Here is a 17,437-nt window from a genome sequence, read left to right on the forward strand (position 1 = left end):
TTTGTCCTCAGTCTTCTCCTACTTTAGGCCCATGATCTGTTGAAATTTGCTCAGCTCCCTGCTCAACAGCGGGAAATCAGTTAGAATTATTTAAAAATCTCATTGTGGCTGGGAGCGGTGGCTCATGCCTGTAATCGCAGCAATTTGGGAGGCCAAGGTGGGCAGATCGCTTGTTGTCAGGGGTTTGAGACCAGCCCAGCCAACAGAGTGAAACCCCATCTCTACTAAAGATACAAAAATTAGCTGGGTGTGGTGATGCATGCCTGTAATCACAGCTACTTGGGAAGCTGAGGCAGGAGAATTGCTTGAACCTGGGAGGCAGAGGTTTCAGTGAGCCAAGATGGTGCACTACACTCCAGCCTGGGCAACAGAGAAGATTCTGTCTCAAAATAATAATAATAATAAATAAGTAAAAATAAAAATCTCATTGTGTTTCAAACAATATTTCTTTTGAATATCAACTGTATCAACTTGCATAGTACCTATAATCATTTTGTTTACTTTATATCCAATCTTGAGAAATCTTTGAGGACTAATTTCACTCTTTTCTGCCGTTTTAGTAAACATACCAAATTCCATCAAACAAAATGCACAAAATTCCTGAGAAATAAATTTTCTCCTTGAGGAGTAGACTTGTTGTGTTAGAGGAACTCATGGTTACCAAGCTTCTAGTTTAATAAACATGACTAGAATACTCTATCTTAATATGAGTAGCTAGGTACTCACAAGGCATCTAGAAGATTAATACTCATGGTCTGAAAATAGCCACATTTTTTAGCTGGCCACAAATTACAATTGCAGAATATTTGTGGCCATACAAGACATTTTCCACTAAGCCTGAAAAATGTATAAATGTCTTAGGAGGACAGCATTTTTTTTGTAAGGATAATATTAATGAGCTAGCTTAGGTCAACGTGTTAATGGTCATTGTTAAAACCAATAGCCCCGACTTTAGTGAGTACATCTGCACATTCCAAGTTTAATTATAACTCTTTCTCTTTATAGTTAGTTATAAGCAGAGACACTAACAAAAGACAATGCATCCCTGCTCTTGTTTTCTGAGGATGTCCAACTCTAATGGAGTCATTTCTAGTCAACTTCCTTCTTTCACTGTGCTCTCTGACCACCTCACATTTTTTCCTGCACAAGATCTAAGAATCCTACTTTGTGGTCTGTATCAGGACCCTCTTTTCCAGCAACATCTTTCAGCAACACCTTGAATGGACACCCTGTCAAGATTCCCATTCCAAGGAAAACAATCCACACAGAATCAATCAGCTGACACTTGGCAAGTGGGCCGTCTTTTAGAGTTGTGAAGCCATTCTGGTGGGCAAGAATGATTATCCACTACTACTTAAGTGAGAGGCTCTAGGGCACAATGTTAGGGTGAGAGACTCAGCCCCAAAAGTTAGAGGCCCAGGGGCATCATACTCAGATTAGGGGCCAAGCTCGCAGGGTTAGGGGCCCTCGGGAATATTGAGAGGAATGGATTTGGCTAAACAAGATGTTTACCACTTTCTCTTTTTGGACTGTCCACCTTGTGCTCTCTGTTCCTCACCTGAGTGCTCTGCATCTTGTCACCTTTCTGCTCACCACCTCTGTTTTGTAGTAGCCTGGAGGCTGCCCCAGGAAAGAGGCCCCAAACAGTTTAGCTTTTACTTTCCTCAGCGATCCTCTGACTGTTAGCTGATTTCTTATTTAATTTGTCACTGGTCCAAGTGACACTGAAAAAAAGAGATGCCTTGGAACCTAGTATTTTTGTACCTTAATTACCAGAAAAAAAATCAGCAATAACCTCCCCATCATTATGACTAGAAGTTGAAATGTGGTATTTAACAGTCCTACATGATAAGATCAGATATGTCTGTTTAGTGGCCGCCTCTTTTATAACAACCCTCTGCAAACAATTAGCCTCAAGATGGAGAACATGAGACTTTTTCTTAACAGTTTTCTCTCATTTCTTAACCATAAGGTCATCTTTGATGAGCTGGTATAGGGCAGCTCGACCCTACTCTGTAAACCCAGCATGTCACTTTTTTTCTGGAAGAGTTTTGTCATAGCAGTGTGAAAATGGACTAATACATTACAATGTACAAGTTACAGCCTTCCCATTTCCGCTGTTCAGTCTGACCCCTTTTTTTGCAGCTTAATTTTATAGAAGAGAAACTAAATGGAAAGAAATACTTTACATATAGGCTTCTCTGATGCTTGGTCAGGATAAAAAATTAAAACGGGCCTCTGTATGTTTGATGGAGGAAAAGACAAAATAGGGACGGCACATAATTGATTACCCTCTTAATGCAAGTGCCTCTTAATATTAGGCTTTTCTTAGCTGGAGCTGAACTCCCCCTGCCAGTCTGAGCACCCCATAAGAACACAGACTCCTTCCAATTCTGGTGAGGTGTGCAACATGTTATTAACTTCTGCTAGTTTTCCAGGGTTATCTAGTGTCTGCTCATCATCTTCTCCCTGCCCTTCGAGTCCTGTCTTACATACATACCCCACTCTTGAAACACCCGAGCTTCACCAGAACAACATGCAGTGGGCCCTCTTATCGTGTGGCAAAGTTGAATGTTTACCCTCTCTGGGAAGTGACAAATGATAATAGGGACACTATACAGGTATATGTACCCTTTTCTATCTCTGAATTAGCCATATGCAAGGAAAAACTAAAACAGTTTTCAGAGGTGCCAGGAAAATTCATAGACAAATTTAAGAGGCTAACCTTGATGTATGATCTGACCAGGCAAGATTTGCATATATTTATGTTTACCTGCTGCATGGTAGAAAAGCAGTGTGTTATTCTCTTTGAAGCAATTGTGAATGGGAGTTCACTCATGATTTGGCTCTCTGTTTGTCTGTTATTGGTGTATAAGAATGCTTGTGATATTTGCCCATTGATTTTGTATCCTGAGACTTTGCTGAAGTTGCTTAGCAGCTTAAGGAGATTTTCGGCTGAGACAATGGGGTTTTCTAGATATACAATCATGTCATCTGCAAACAGGGACAATTTGACTTCCTCTTTTCCTAATTGAATACCATTTATTTCCTTCCCCTGACTGATTGCCCTGGCCAGAACTTCCAACACTATGTTGAATAGGGGTGGTGAGAGAGGGCATCCCTGTCTTGTGCCAGTTTTCAAAGGGAATGCTTCCAGTTTTTGCCCATTCAGTATGATATTGGCTGTGGGTTTGTCATAGATAGCTCTTATTATTTTGAGATACATCTCATCAATACCTAATTTATTGAGAGTTTTAGCATGAAGGGTTGTTGAATTTTGTCAAAGGCCTTTTCTGTATCTATTGAGATAATCATGTGGTTTTTGTCTTTGGTTCTGTTTATATGCTGGATGATGTTTATTGATTTGCATATGTTGAGCCAGCCTTGCATCCCAGGGATGAAGCCTTCTTGATCATGGTGGATAAGCTTTTTGATGTGCTGTTGGATTCAGTTTGCCAGTATTTTATTGAGGATTTTTGCACGATGTTCATCAGGGATATTGGTCTAAAATTCTTTTTTTGTTGTGTCTCTGCCAGGCTTTGGTATCAGGATAATGCTGGCCTCATAAAATGAGTTAGGGAGGGTTCCCTCTTTTTCTATTGATTGGAATAGTTTCAGAAGGAATGGTACCAGCTCCTCCTTGTACCTCTGGTAGAATTCGGCTGTGAATCCATCTGGTCCTGGACTTTTTTTGGTTGATAAAATACCTAGGAATCCAACTTACAAGGGATGTGAAGGACCTCTTCGAGGAGAACTACAAATCACTGCTCAATGAAATAAAAGAGGATACAAATGGAAGAACATTCCATGCTCATGGGTAGGAAGAATCAATATTGTGAAGGTAATTTATAGATTCAATGCCATCTCCATCAAGCTACCAATGACTTTCTTCACAGAATTGGAAAAAACTACTTTAAAGCTCATATGGAACCAAAAAAGAGCCCACATTGCCAAGACAATCCTAAGCCAAAAGAACAAAGCTGGAGGCATCACACTACCTGACTTCAAACTATACTACAAGGCTACAGTAACCAAAACAGAATGATACTGGTACCAAAACAGTGATATAGACCAATGGAACAGAACAGAGCCATCAGAAATAATGCTGCATATCTACAACTATATGATCTCTGACAAACTTGACAAAAAACAAGAAATGGGGAAAGGATTCCCTATTTAATAAATGGTGCTCGGAAAACTGACTAGCCATATATAGAAAGCTGAAACTGGATCCCTTCCTTACACCTTAAACAAAAATTAATCCAATATGGATTAAAGACTTAAATGTTAGACCTAAAACCATAAAAACCCTAGAAGAAAACCTAGGCAATACCATTCAGGACATAGGCATGGGCAAGGACTTCATGTCTAGAACACCAAAAGTAATGGCAACAAAAGCCAAAATTGACAAATGGGATCTAATTAAACTAAAGAGCATCTGCACAGCAAAATAAACTACCATCAGAATGAACAGGCAACTTACAGAATGGGAGAAAATTTTTGCAATCTACTCATCTGACAAAGGGCTAATATCCAGAATCTACAATGAACACAAACAAATTTGCAAGAAAAAAACAAACGACCCTGTCAAAAAGTGGGCAAAGGATATGAACAGACACTTCTCAAAAGAAGACATTTATGCAGCCAACAGACACATGAAAAAATGCTCATCATCACTGGCCATCAGAGAAATGCAAATCAAAACCACAGTGAGATACCATCTCACACCAGTTAGAATGGTGATCATGAAAAAGTCAGGAAACAAGAGGTGCTGGAGAGGATGTGGAGAAATAACACTTTTACACTGTTGGTGGGACTGTAAACTAGTTCAACAATTGTGGAAGTCAGTGTGTGATTCCTCAGGGATCTAGAACTAGAAATACCATTTGACCCAGCCATCCTATTACTGGGTATATACCCTAAGGATTATAAATCATGCAGCTATAAAGACACATGCACACATATGTTAATTGCAGCACTAGTCAAAATAGCAAAGACTTGGAACCAACCGAAGTGTCCATCAATGATAGACTGGATTAAGAAAATATGGCACATATACACCATGGAGTACTATGTAGCCATAAAAATGGATGAGTTCATGTCGTTTGTAGGGACATGGATGAAGCTGGAAACCATCATTCTCAGCCAACTATCGCGAGGACAAAAAACCAAACACAGAAAAAAACACAAAAAGATAAGGCAGAAACAAAAATCCCAGTCACTTGCAGTATCTGTCGGCTTTCAATTTGGCTCTCCTGTTTAAACAAAGAAAAATAATAAAATTAATCTATGTAAAACATGCCATATATATTCAACTGCTACTGAATATAAAAAGCTTTAAAACTGTGATCAATTTTGGTTATTACCACAACGCTTATATTAAAATATGTATACTTTTAAATTTGGTTTCTATAAAAAATGGTTTCTAATCTTATAAAAGTGATTTCCTAATATTCAATAAATGTTGCCTAAGGGCTTGTTCAATCCGAATAGCAATTTTAATTATTCTGGAATTTAAAGGTGCTCTAAATTTCCATTTAACAGGGTGAGAATGCTGTATTATTACAAATGATAAAAGTTAGAAGACATAGAGCTTATTCCGTTTTAGAGTTCACATCCTGATTATATTTTATATCCTCTTCTTGATTTCTTACAACTAGATACATATTCATTTGCTCAGCTGGAAAAAATTCTTAACATTATTTACTGACTTTAAGTGTGAACTCTACCAGCTAGTTAACAGGAAATATGTAATTAAACATTGTCTTTATCAAGTGATGTAAAAAAAAAAGGGTAAGAGTAACTTTGCGGCCGGGCGCGGTGGCTCACGCTTGTAATCCCAGCACTTTGGGAGGCCAAGGCGGGCGGATCACGAGGTCAGGAGATCGAGACCAGGGTGAAACCCAGTCTCTACTAAAAATATATAAAAAAAAAAAAAATTAGCCGGGCGTGTTGGCGGGCGCCTGTAGTCCCAGCTACTGGGAGAGGCTGAGGCAGGAGAATGGCGTGAACCCAGGAGGCGGAGCTTGCAGTGAGCCGAGATCGCGCCACTGCACTCCAGCCTGGGTGACAGAGTGAGACTCCATCTCAAAAAAAAAACAAAACAAAAAACAAAAACAAAAACAAACAAACAAAAAAGAGTAACTTTGCAACATAGGACTTGAATGAGTGGCTGGTGATTATCAAAATCTGGCACTTAATTGATTTATACTTGTACACCCACAGCTAAACATCTCTACCTGTTTTTCTATGTCATAAATCTAGGACATTACTTATCTACCTAGGAAGAGTAATAAATAATAATGTGCTATGATAAACACCCTGCACTCTTCCAAATCTTACAATAAAACTGCTTCAATTTCACTTGTTTAGCTTTTATACTTAGTTTTGTAGTTGATCTATTCTTATTTTAAGGAACCTGAACTACTCTAACAGAATCCACATAATTTTTATATTAGTCAAACTGCTTCTTTCTAACTCTGGTTTTAATAGTTATAAAAAGATAATGATAAATTTATGAAGTAGATACAGTCAAATCTGAATTTCTTAAAGTATATACTTAGAATCGGTTATAACTTTAGATATTCTTTCTTGACAGTCTTTTCCCAAAGTTATGATGTCCTCTCTAGGTAATATTGCCAAACTCATAAATTAGAAATAAAGATAAAAATGTGAAAACTACAGTAATTTAAGAGAATGTAGGTTTTCTACATGCCATTTCTATTGGCTACTGAAAATAGTGGAAATAAGTAAATAAATAGCTACCTATCCAGAAGCATCTCATGCAAAAATCCATCTTTCTGAGCCTTTTTAAGAATTTCACTGTCTTCTTTACTTATTTTAAGTTTGTGGTCTTGGAAGCTCTGAAATTTCTTTCTGCAAAGAAAATGTCTTCATTGAAAAATACCTCAAACTGATTATGCATATTTACTATTAAATTTATAAATACTGTTAATTTTTCACTTATTAAAAAAGTCTAATTGTAGGCCAGGCACAGTGGCTCATGCCTGCAACCTCAGCACTTTGGGAGGCGAAGGCAGGCGCATCACTCGAGGTCAGGAGTTCAAGAACAGCCTGGCCAACATGGTGAAACCCCGTCTCTACCAAAAATACAAAAATTAGCCAAGCGTAGTGGCGTGCGCCTGTAGTCCCAGCTACTCGGGAGGCTGAGGCAGGAGAATCACATGAACCTGGGAGGCAGAGGTTGCGATGAGCCGAGATCACGCCACTGCACTCCAGTCTGGGGGACAGAGCAAGACTCCGTCTTGGGGGAGAAAAAAAAAAGGTCTAATTGTATTTTTTTTAATAAGCTGGAGCTCTTCAACAAAGATGACCTTCGTGACCTCTCAAGAGGAGGGCCACTCATTGGCTGGGTAGCACAAGGCCCCACTTCCATTAGGGCATACTGGCTGGAGTCCCCTGTGTCTTGGCCATAGCACAGCCTTGACTGGCATCACACCCATTCTATGAATGAATAGAGAGATTGACTAACCCGAGTGACTAGCTTTGAGAGCTGGTAGGACGATTAGGAAAACTGAAGCCTCAAGAAAAGAAAAGCATTTAACTCAGTGCTCTGTCCTAGAGGCCACATTGTGTTGTATCTTCTTGTCAGTTTTATTTTTTCAGACAGGGTCTTGCTCTGCCACCCAGGCGGAGCGGTGGTGATCAGAGCTCACTGCAGCCTTGAACTCCTGGGCTCAATCCTCCTGTCTCAGCCTCCCGAGTAGCTAGGCCTATAGGCATGTACCACCATCTCCAGCTAATTAGGTAATTTATTTTGAAAGCACTTTGAGAAGCACTTCACTGTCAAATCTGTAGGTCTGAAAGGAAAAGAATACATACATATAATTGATTTCACATGGTTTTACACTTCCTTTGTCTTCTTCTGGAATGTCATCTTTTTTCTTGGTTTCTCTTTCAACACAGGATCTAATCTAGATATTGGAAAAGAGAATCCAATGGGTTATATGTTTATCTTCCATCTTCCCCACTTTACGTATCACATAAGAACATTCAAGATGATTTCTTATGCAGAGGAAAAAATTAACTGAGCAACTATATTCAGAAAAAGGTTCTGGCTATGTGTTTTTACTTCATACATATAATCTATACGAGTAAGTGCTATCACATACTTCCTCCGAAGCCCTTGTGTCAGAAACACTACAGACAAAATTATTTCAGAAACATTTTACACATCAGAGCCTGCTAGGCAATAAAACAATCATTAACTAATTTACTTTTGTCCTCCAAGTGAATACACTAGGATCAAATTATCCCTAGTAGACAAGTGTTCATTTGATCAGACTGAAAGCTTAATAGCTATTTTACGTTGCAGAGACTATTACCAAAGTATTAAAACTTTTAACATTACACAACTTGTTTTTAATTAATTGGAACCCACCTCTTTTACTAGCTTCTTATATGCTCCTTAGTTTGGATAGATGTTTATTATCACATGTCATAAGTTAATTGATCTGCATTCAACAATTAGGATCACCCACAGAACAGGCAATTGGCAATGGTAAGGACTCATGTCTCCTAAGGGATCTCTGTGGCCAGAGTCCAGTTCCAGGGCTGCTTAGAAAGTGATGATAAATAACGTGTTTGTGCCAATGACATCTTTGTGACAGTTTTGATTAGAGGGGTCCCAGACCTGAAAACATTCCGTGCTAGGGCCTGTAACACAATGCTACCTTTAGTAAGAGGGATCTGTGTTATGGTCATAAAGGTGAAGGGCTGACAGAGGTAACACAAGGCTACCTTTAGTAAGAGGGATCTGTGTTCTGGTCATAAAGGTGAAGGGCTGACAGAGGTAACACAATGCTACTTTTAGTAAGACGGATCTGTGTTCTGGTCATAAAGGTGAAGGGCTGACAGAGGTAACACAAGGCTACCTTTAGTAAGAGGGATCTGTGTTCTGGTTATAAAGGTGAAGGGCTGACAGAGGTAACACAAGGCTACCTTTAATACGAGGGAGCTGTGTTCTGGTAGATAAGGCAAGGTCATAAATGTGAAGGGCTGACAGAGATTAGGAGAGCCTGCAATTAAATGGTAAGGGAAAAGAGTCCTAAATAATCACTGTTCAGAGCTTCCAGGTACTTGACTAGCCAAAGAGACCCAGAAGACTTTGTATTTCATCTGAAATTTGCTTTAAATAGTGAAAAACGCAATCTTTGTGTAAGTATCTTTGTATCTTTGTATAAGTGCAAAGCACTGCACATATATTTGCAATTGTTGCCTTCAATAACACTTTTGTGATGATATCCAGATGCAAAATAATTTAAACGTGATACAATAAAATATAAATAAAATTAAATGTAAGTCACAAACCCATCTTCACTTCCCCAGTGACCTGTTTCCGGAGAAGCAATGTGCTATGAAATACTGAGAGTGGCCTCTGGAGTCAGCTGGGCCTGGGTACACATCCTGTCTTACCACACCTTGAAATCACCGTGATTTCCATGAGCTGACTGACAAAAACCATGAGGATGTAAGGAGGGTCAGAGGCTGTCTTCCTGTCTGTAAGGCTGAGCTCACATCCACCTCACAGGGGCATTATGGAAATTCAAGACTACAACGCATGTGCCGGATGCATGCAATGAAAAAATATAACATTTCACTTCTCCAAGAAAATACCTACATTTTATATTGAAATTGTTTGAGCTTTAGATTTGAAATTATCTGAAATCAAGACTATTCTAAAAGAAAATCAAACATATGACCGGAAATCTAATATGAAGAACATACAGAGATTTGATAGATGCTTTTAAATTGCACTGGTAGTAGAGAAAAATGTAACATAAATTTTTATGCTCTAATAAGAATGAAAGGCATTTTAGAAAAGGCATTTGCCCCCCTCTTAGAGCCTTCCACTCCGGCCTCCACAATGCCTTATAGAGCAAATCTGGGTCAGACTGGATGCAACCTGTGATTCCCAACAGAGACAGACAAAGCAAGGTCCAGGATGCTCAGTACTGGGACAGAATGCCAAGAAACAGAAAAACCATGTGTCAATAAGGGGATATTTATTCTTCAGACATATCTTGGTATATGTTTATAATTAAAGATCAGTGGCTTTCATGAGTCTAAAAAAGCCTTAAATGTTTTCATCAAATTCCAATTAACTACTTGATTTATCTAGGTTATATTAACAGTATTATTTAGAATTTCATCTTGATATGAAGATGTCTGTGTAACTTTTACAATGATGTAAAACAAAGAGTAGGATTAGGGAGGGCACAGGCCAGTGGTGCAATGGATGACGCATCTGACTACAGATGAGGGAATTTAGCCTGGAATAAGGAACTTTTATTTCCAGCTTAGTGACACGCACAAATTTTAAAAATAAAATAAAAATCATTTTTTATGTGATTAATGTTTCTCCTAATGCAAAGAAGTCTGGTATTATTAATAAAAATATTTTTAAAATGTGAGGGCTAAGGCCCCAGAAGTTCTGCTATGATTTTTTATGTTTCATAAAGTGACTATCATCACAGAAGCTCAAGAATTACATAAATACAAATGCATATACCCCTGACCTGGTAATTCTCCTTGTGGAAATTTATCTTCAGGTCCACCCGCACATCTACAAATTGATGCATATTCAATGTTATGAACTGCAGCACTGTTTATAAGAGCAAAAGACTGTCAATGGCCTAAATTTCCATCTATAAGAGAATAAATAAATTAAGGTACATCCCTAAAGTGGAATATTATGTGGCTGTTAAGAAAGAGAGGAAAAGCAAGAAAAAGAAAAAAACTTTCTACATTTAAACTAATAGTAGAAAACTCTCCAAGATGTGATTTTAAGAAAAATCAAAGTCTAGAAGACTACAGAGGAGGCTACCTTTAGTGTAAAACAGTTGAAAATTATAAATATATTCATATGTTTATAAAGAAATTTTAGGAGCCTATAAAAAGAAAGGGAAAGAGGAACAGGAGCTGGGACACAGGTGAGTAAGACGCATGGCAGGCCTATGTCTTCACATGCTTTTATTTGAAAATGTTGGACCACGTGTACATGTTACCTATTTTAAAAATTAGATTTTAAAATACAAGCAAGAAAACAAGAACATGAAAGCCTAGAAAGAGCATGTGGAACTACCAGAAAAAGATACTAATCCATGGAGATAATGGCAAGGTAGCTCCTAGATGCACTCATTTCTCTACCACATTGTATAAACGAGCCATCAACTATGGGATTTATAATTAAAAATGAGTCTATTTGAAACATCACATTACAAAAACCTATTAACTAAATCTTTAAAGTGGCAGTAAATGACCATTTAACATTTTTAAAGAGATACAGTCACATCGTATGTGTGAATGGAGTTATCTGTGTAAAATATCATTACCTTGATCATTTCTTCTCCTGCTGTTTTACTTTTTGCTTCTATGTCTCCTGCTTCATTGCATCTAATAAAGCAGCTATTTGAGGCCAGTAAAGCCATTTTCCCCTAAGTGAAACAAAATAACAAAATAGCCATGAGGATACTTCTTGTAGAAGAAATATTAAGTGTTTAGACTGGATTAACTTTTCCTCCCTGATTTAAAAATCAAAGAAAAGAACTTAGAGAAAAACCTGAAAAATATAATACAACAACATATAGAAAAGGAAACCAAAATCACCTATCATTTTACTATTCAAAGATTACCACAACAAACATTTGTAGTGTATCTACCTAGTAGGACTTTATTCAAATATTAGCATTTTAAGCAAAATTTATTTTCTTCAGAATTAGAAAACATGAAAAGGTATATACAATGCCTTTGCTGATTTGAATTTAAGAATCAATGTCTGAGGGACTTTTGTGTGTAAAAATATTCATAAACTTTTTTAGTTTTTTAATGTTTGATATATTACACTGCTTTCTATTAAACAAAACATTAAAGACTGATTTTCTTGTGTATCTAAATCTGGGTTATAAATTTGGTTAGCTTAACTCCCTTAACAAATATAATGTTTATAACTTGTATTTGGTTGATTCTTTTGGAAAACTTGGAATACCATAACATTTAGACAAAATATTTATAAATACAATGATTACAAAATATGTTAACCTTATATCACATCCAGTTAAAAAAGTGCTGATAACATGGATTTAGTTTCTTAGTCAAGGTCACAAGGGCTGGGTGGTCTCTCATCTGGATGGCTCCTGATGAGCCCAGGAACATGGCAGGGTGGTCCAAGACGATTTAAACCTGTGCCACAGATTATTCAGCTGAGTCCTTTTTGCAATAGAGTTTTAAGACCCTCTTTCATTTAAATTTTAATTTTTGAAACTTAGTGTCCTTCCTAAAAATAAAATGAAATGAACTTTCCTAAAGTGTTGTATTATTAGTACTACCTAAGTCATCATCTAAGGCCTTAGGACATATTGGCCTTTTCTACTGGTGTAACTTTTATTACAAGTATCTCATCATAACTAGTAGGATCATCTCAAAGGGGTTGCAACACATTAGCGGGTCATGAAATCAATGGAGTGTTTCAATGTACTGTTTCCTGAACGGTATGGGGGGTGGGAGAAGGAACACACACAGACACACAGAGGAAGGGGTAAAAGAGAATAAGAAACATCAAGATGCATAACACAGGGATAAGTATTGTTAAGCACAACTCTTGCTTCAGTTATACATGTGTGTGTGCTGGGCTGCAATGTAAAAATACATTTCTCAATGGGTTGGGTCAAAAGAGTTTTCAAGTCACTGACTTAAGATTTTATCCTAGAGGATGAGGAAATCAGTCTAAGTGATTACCTCTTTCTGGGGGGATGTTTGTTTAATCTGTCCTCTTAGAAAACACTCTGAGTTCCTATTTTCAGTTCATTAGTGTAGACTACCAAAGCTGCTACTCAGGCTGAGCTTATCTTCTATTTGCTTGTTCTGCGTGGTGCCCACTGGTCCTTACTGTTTTTGATATAGTTATCTACTTTTTAAAGACTGTTTGGCACATATTTTCGTTCAATCTTTAATTCTCACACAAGAGAAAAAGGAAATTATGTATTCTGTATCAACAAAGATTTAACAAAACATCCATATACTACAACTGTCTACTTACTAAAGTTAAGAATTAGTATATTATCTTTTTTCTTCTTAGATTAAAACTATCTTTTCGTACACTATTTTAAGCTTATGAACTGAAAGTCTTTTAGAGATAATTTAATTCAATGAACTATTATTATTCATTTTATGCACAAATTGTCGCAACTTGGTCTTAGCAAGCTCCACTGTTCGCTGACAGTCTCGAATGTTTCTGAAAACATCCATGATTTCTGCTACAAAAAAGATACTTAGGGACTATTCTGTTTTCCTACTCTGAGACCTAAAATTGACTGGTTCTTTAATGGAAATGAGATCCATATCTAGGCACTAAGGGTATACAGAAATAATTGTGGGCAAAAGTACTAATGCTATTTTTGTTGCACTGTATTTTGAGATCTCTTTAAGGCTCTATGTTCTTATTGATTTATTCCAATTTAATGTATTATAGTATTGCATCCTACTTTTTCTTTTTAAATATATTATGATTGTTACAGACTTTCTGTTAAACTGACAGGAAGTTTTTATAAACAATAACAGCACTTACATTTTGAAAGACTCTTTCCCACTGTTCTCTTGGTCCAATTGCATCTGAACACCCAACAACAAGTTCATCTGAATTTATTCCAAGATATTGTCCATAGCCAGATTTCAGGGTGATTCTGTACATTAATAAGATAGATAAAAGTTAAAAAATGAGAGAAAATTAATTATAGAACATCAAAACAGGACATGTGTATGTGTGTGGGTGTGTACATATCTAAAATTTCAGACTGGACATATTCCAAGTGTTCAAAAGCTGCATGTAGCTCAGTGGTGACTCACTCCTGTAATCTCTGTGCTTTGGGAAGCCAATGGGAGAATTGCTTGAGGCAAGAAGTTCAAGATCAGCCTGGACAACACAGTGAGACCCCATCTCTACAAAAAATTTAAAAAATTAACTGGGCATGGTGGCATGCACCTGTAATACCAGCTACTTGGGAGGCTGATGCAGGAGGATTGCTTGAGCCCAGAAATTTGAGGTTATAGTGAGATATGGTCGCACCACTGCACTCCAGCCTGGGTGACAGAGTGAGACTCTGTGCCTTAAAAAAAAAAAAGCTACTTGTGACTAGTTGCTGCCATGTTGGACAGTGCAGTTTTAAATTTAGTTTTATATTGTGCTTTTTTAATATAAACATTGTACCTTATATATTACATAACAAATATTTTCGAAATTCATCATTCTTCAATTATACCTCTCTAGTTATAAACTTCAATAATAAATTACTAAAACTTTTTCTCTTATTATAAATAGTTCTATGTACATCTATTCTGTACATAAAACTGCTTTATCCTTAGAAAATATTCCTAGAAATAATTGGATCAAAGAGTATAAAGTTCTTATGTCATCAAACTGTTTTCCAGAAAATGCTGCTTCCATTTACATTCTTACCTCAAATTAACAGAATATGCTTTGTGTCACGGATTTTTTAAACATTATGACTTTAAAAAAATACTTGAAAACCTGATATGAAAAACAGTATCCTATAAATTTGCATTTTAGTAGTCAACTAGAATAACAATTGTTTTTCTTTTCCTTTCCTTTTTAGTTTTTAGATTATCTGGTAATGTCCCTTGTCCATTTTTCTATTGAGATCTGATCTCAATTTTTCTACTGGGGTCTTCAGTGCTATGAATTCTATATAAGATACATATGAAGAGTAAGAACTCACTGCCTATTAAGATTGTTGCAAATATTTTCCTCATTTGTCAGTTAATTTTCTTTATAATCCTTTTTTGTTTATAATTGTAAAGCAGTTTAAAACTATTGAATTTTTTTCTTCCTCTGCTTTTATTCTTTGTCTTTCACCATACTTATCAGACTTTCAAAGAAAGTACAGAAATAATCATCTAAATGTGATTTTTTAAAATTATGATTTCTAATCTTTTACCTTACCGAGAATCTCCTGGGATGCCAGAATTGACTTTTACTCCTTTATATGTTAATGATTATATAACAGAAATCATTATCATATTGATGTAACCAATTACTAAAATATGTAAATTCATTTTCAGTATCTTCTACCCAAAGAATCATTCTATACTTTTGCACAAGGTGAGAATAAGAAAGGCTACTTTATAAAATGACTGTAAAAATAGTGAGTAAAAATATTCTTTTGGTCGTTATGATTCTGTAACATTCTCTGCTGGTTTCAACAATATTCCTTTTTTTAGTCTTCCTGTTTGCCTTTGGACTTCCAAACAGTGAGTTTAAATATCATAGCAACAGTGAACCAGGTTTTGTACTATTTGATTTATTTTTTAATCTATCTTATTCAGTGTGTGAAATTATTAATCTTCACTTTTTAACTTACATATTTTTTATTCCAGCCTAGCATTATATATTGATAGGAAACCCACTAAAAGTAGATCACAAAATCTATTTTTCAAAAAAGCTATTTTGTTTTTTATATCAAAATTACCCTGTGGGCTTAAGACAGATACTAAAATTTTTAATGATATAATTAAATTTTTAAAATAACTGGTTACTAATTATATTACAACATAAGCTCACCTGGAATCAGATCATTTGACAGCTGCAAACTGCTCTGGAGGACTAGGGCCCTCATCAACTATTGGAGAAAAAACATTTGAAAATAAATTTGACATTTGCTATAAATATAAATACATTATTTTGCTTTAAAAAATGTGGCTATTTTCTTCTGCAATTAAATGTAAGAATATTCAGATATACTGATGTCGTTGAAATACTGTATCTTTGGAATCAAGATGTATTTTATCTTCTTTTAACTACAGTGCTAATTTTATATACTGAGTAAGACAGGGTGATATAATGCTTATTTAATAACTTTTGAGATAGCTTCTCTTTACGTTTTAAAATACAATCATAAATAAGCACTTATTTAAAAAGCTAAATGCTTTCATTTATTCAAGGGATGGCTTTGCTGACCAAATGATACTGCTTTTTATCTTCTAATTACTTCATATCTCATTAGTGCTTCCTCTAATGGGCTAAAGAAAATGAGGAAACTTCAAATTGTTAAACGCACCCAGGTTAGTTTTGGCAATAGGTCTGAATAAAAAAGAAATTCAAACATTTTGACTCAAATAGGTTTTCTTTTTTCTTTCCACTTACTATTTTAATTATTAATCTTGTTTTGATTTCCAAAGATACTCTTCTGGAACTATACGGAATGTTTTCAAATGCTTATATTAGAAAGAGGGACTTGCCAATGGCTGGTAAAAATTAAGGAATTTAAAAAAATGGAAGAGTCAAATGCAATGCTTCCATTCCTTTGGAAAATGTTTGAGACTAGTTAGAGTTTGGCCTAAGTGAATGCATGTCCTAAAATCTACGCTTGTGGCAGCCTCTTCCCTTCCAGACACAAACCTTCTTTGTGTGGAGCTCCCAGGGTAAAAAGACCATTGTCGAGTGCATGTATATAGGTTCCCTCATCCATTTCAATGGCTGTGGTTCCTGAAATTTCACCAAAGTTTTTTACTGTCCACCAGATTCCTAAAAAATAAAATCAATATTTCAACTTTATATTTTAGTTTTGACACAGAGTTCTTTTTTTGTTAATATAACTTAGTTTTAAAACCTTTTTATTTTGCAGTTGTAAGAAATAATACAAAGATCTCACATATCCTTTACTCACTTTGTCTCAATGATGACATCTTCCATAAGTATCATACACTGTCAGAATCAGGAAACTGACATTGATATAATCCATGAACCTTATTCAGATTTCACCAGTTTTACATGTACTTGTTTGCATGTATGTGCACAGATTCATGCGACTACCAGCACACTCAGGATTAGGTTTTTAAAACACAAAATAGCAACATACATCTACGCACGGGGGTGCATGCCTGTAATCCCAGCTACTCGGGGAGCTGGGGAAAGAGGATCACCTGAGCCCAGGAGTTCAAGGTTATGGTGAGCTATGATCACGCCACTGCACTCTAGCCTGAGTGACACAGCAAGGTCCTGTCTCAAAAAAGGACCAAAACAAAACAAAAGGCAACATGTGAAGGTACAAAGTGATATATAGAGAACGGTCTCTCTCATGATGGACCCCAGCCATCTATTCATGCCTGCTTTCCAGAGGCAATGCCTATCATAATGTTTCTTTAAAATGCCTCTATAGGAAGACTTTCTAGCATAGCAATCTTTTTTTCTTTTTTGAGACAGAGACTCACTCTGTCACCCAGGCTGGAGTGCAGTGATGTGATCTTGGCTCACTGCGACCTCCGCCTCCCGAGTTCAAACAATTCTCTGCCTCAGCTTCCCGAGTAGCTGGGGTTACAGGAGCCTGCCACCATGCCTGAATAATTTTTTTTGTATTTTTAGTAGAGACGGGGTTTCACCACATTGGCCAGGCTGGTCTCAAAC

The 17,437-nt window shown here is 36.5% G+C and overlaps 1 pseudogene; it reads right to left on the reverse strand.

Annotated features, from left to right (window-relative positions):
- Positions 1 to 5,133: 5,133 nt before the first annotated feature.
- LOC100588611 lies at positions 5,134 to 16,517 on the reverse strand (annotated as a pseudogene).
- Positions 16,518 to 17,437: the final 920 nt, after the last annotated feature.

This window comes from Nomascus leucogenys, unplaced genomic scaffold, assembly GCF_006542625.1.
Source record: "Nomascus leucogenys isolate Asia unplaced genomic scaffold, Asia_NLE_v1 001126F_53070_qpd_obj, whole genome shotgun sequence".
Taxonomy (NCBI): domain Eukaryota; kingdom Metazoa; phylum Chordata; class Mammalia; order Primates; family Hylobatidae; genus Nomascus; species Nomascus leucogenys.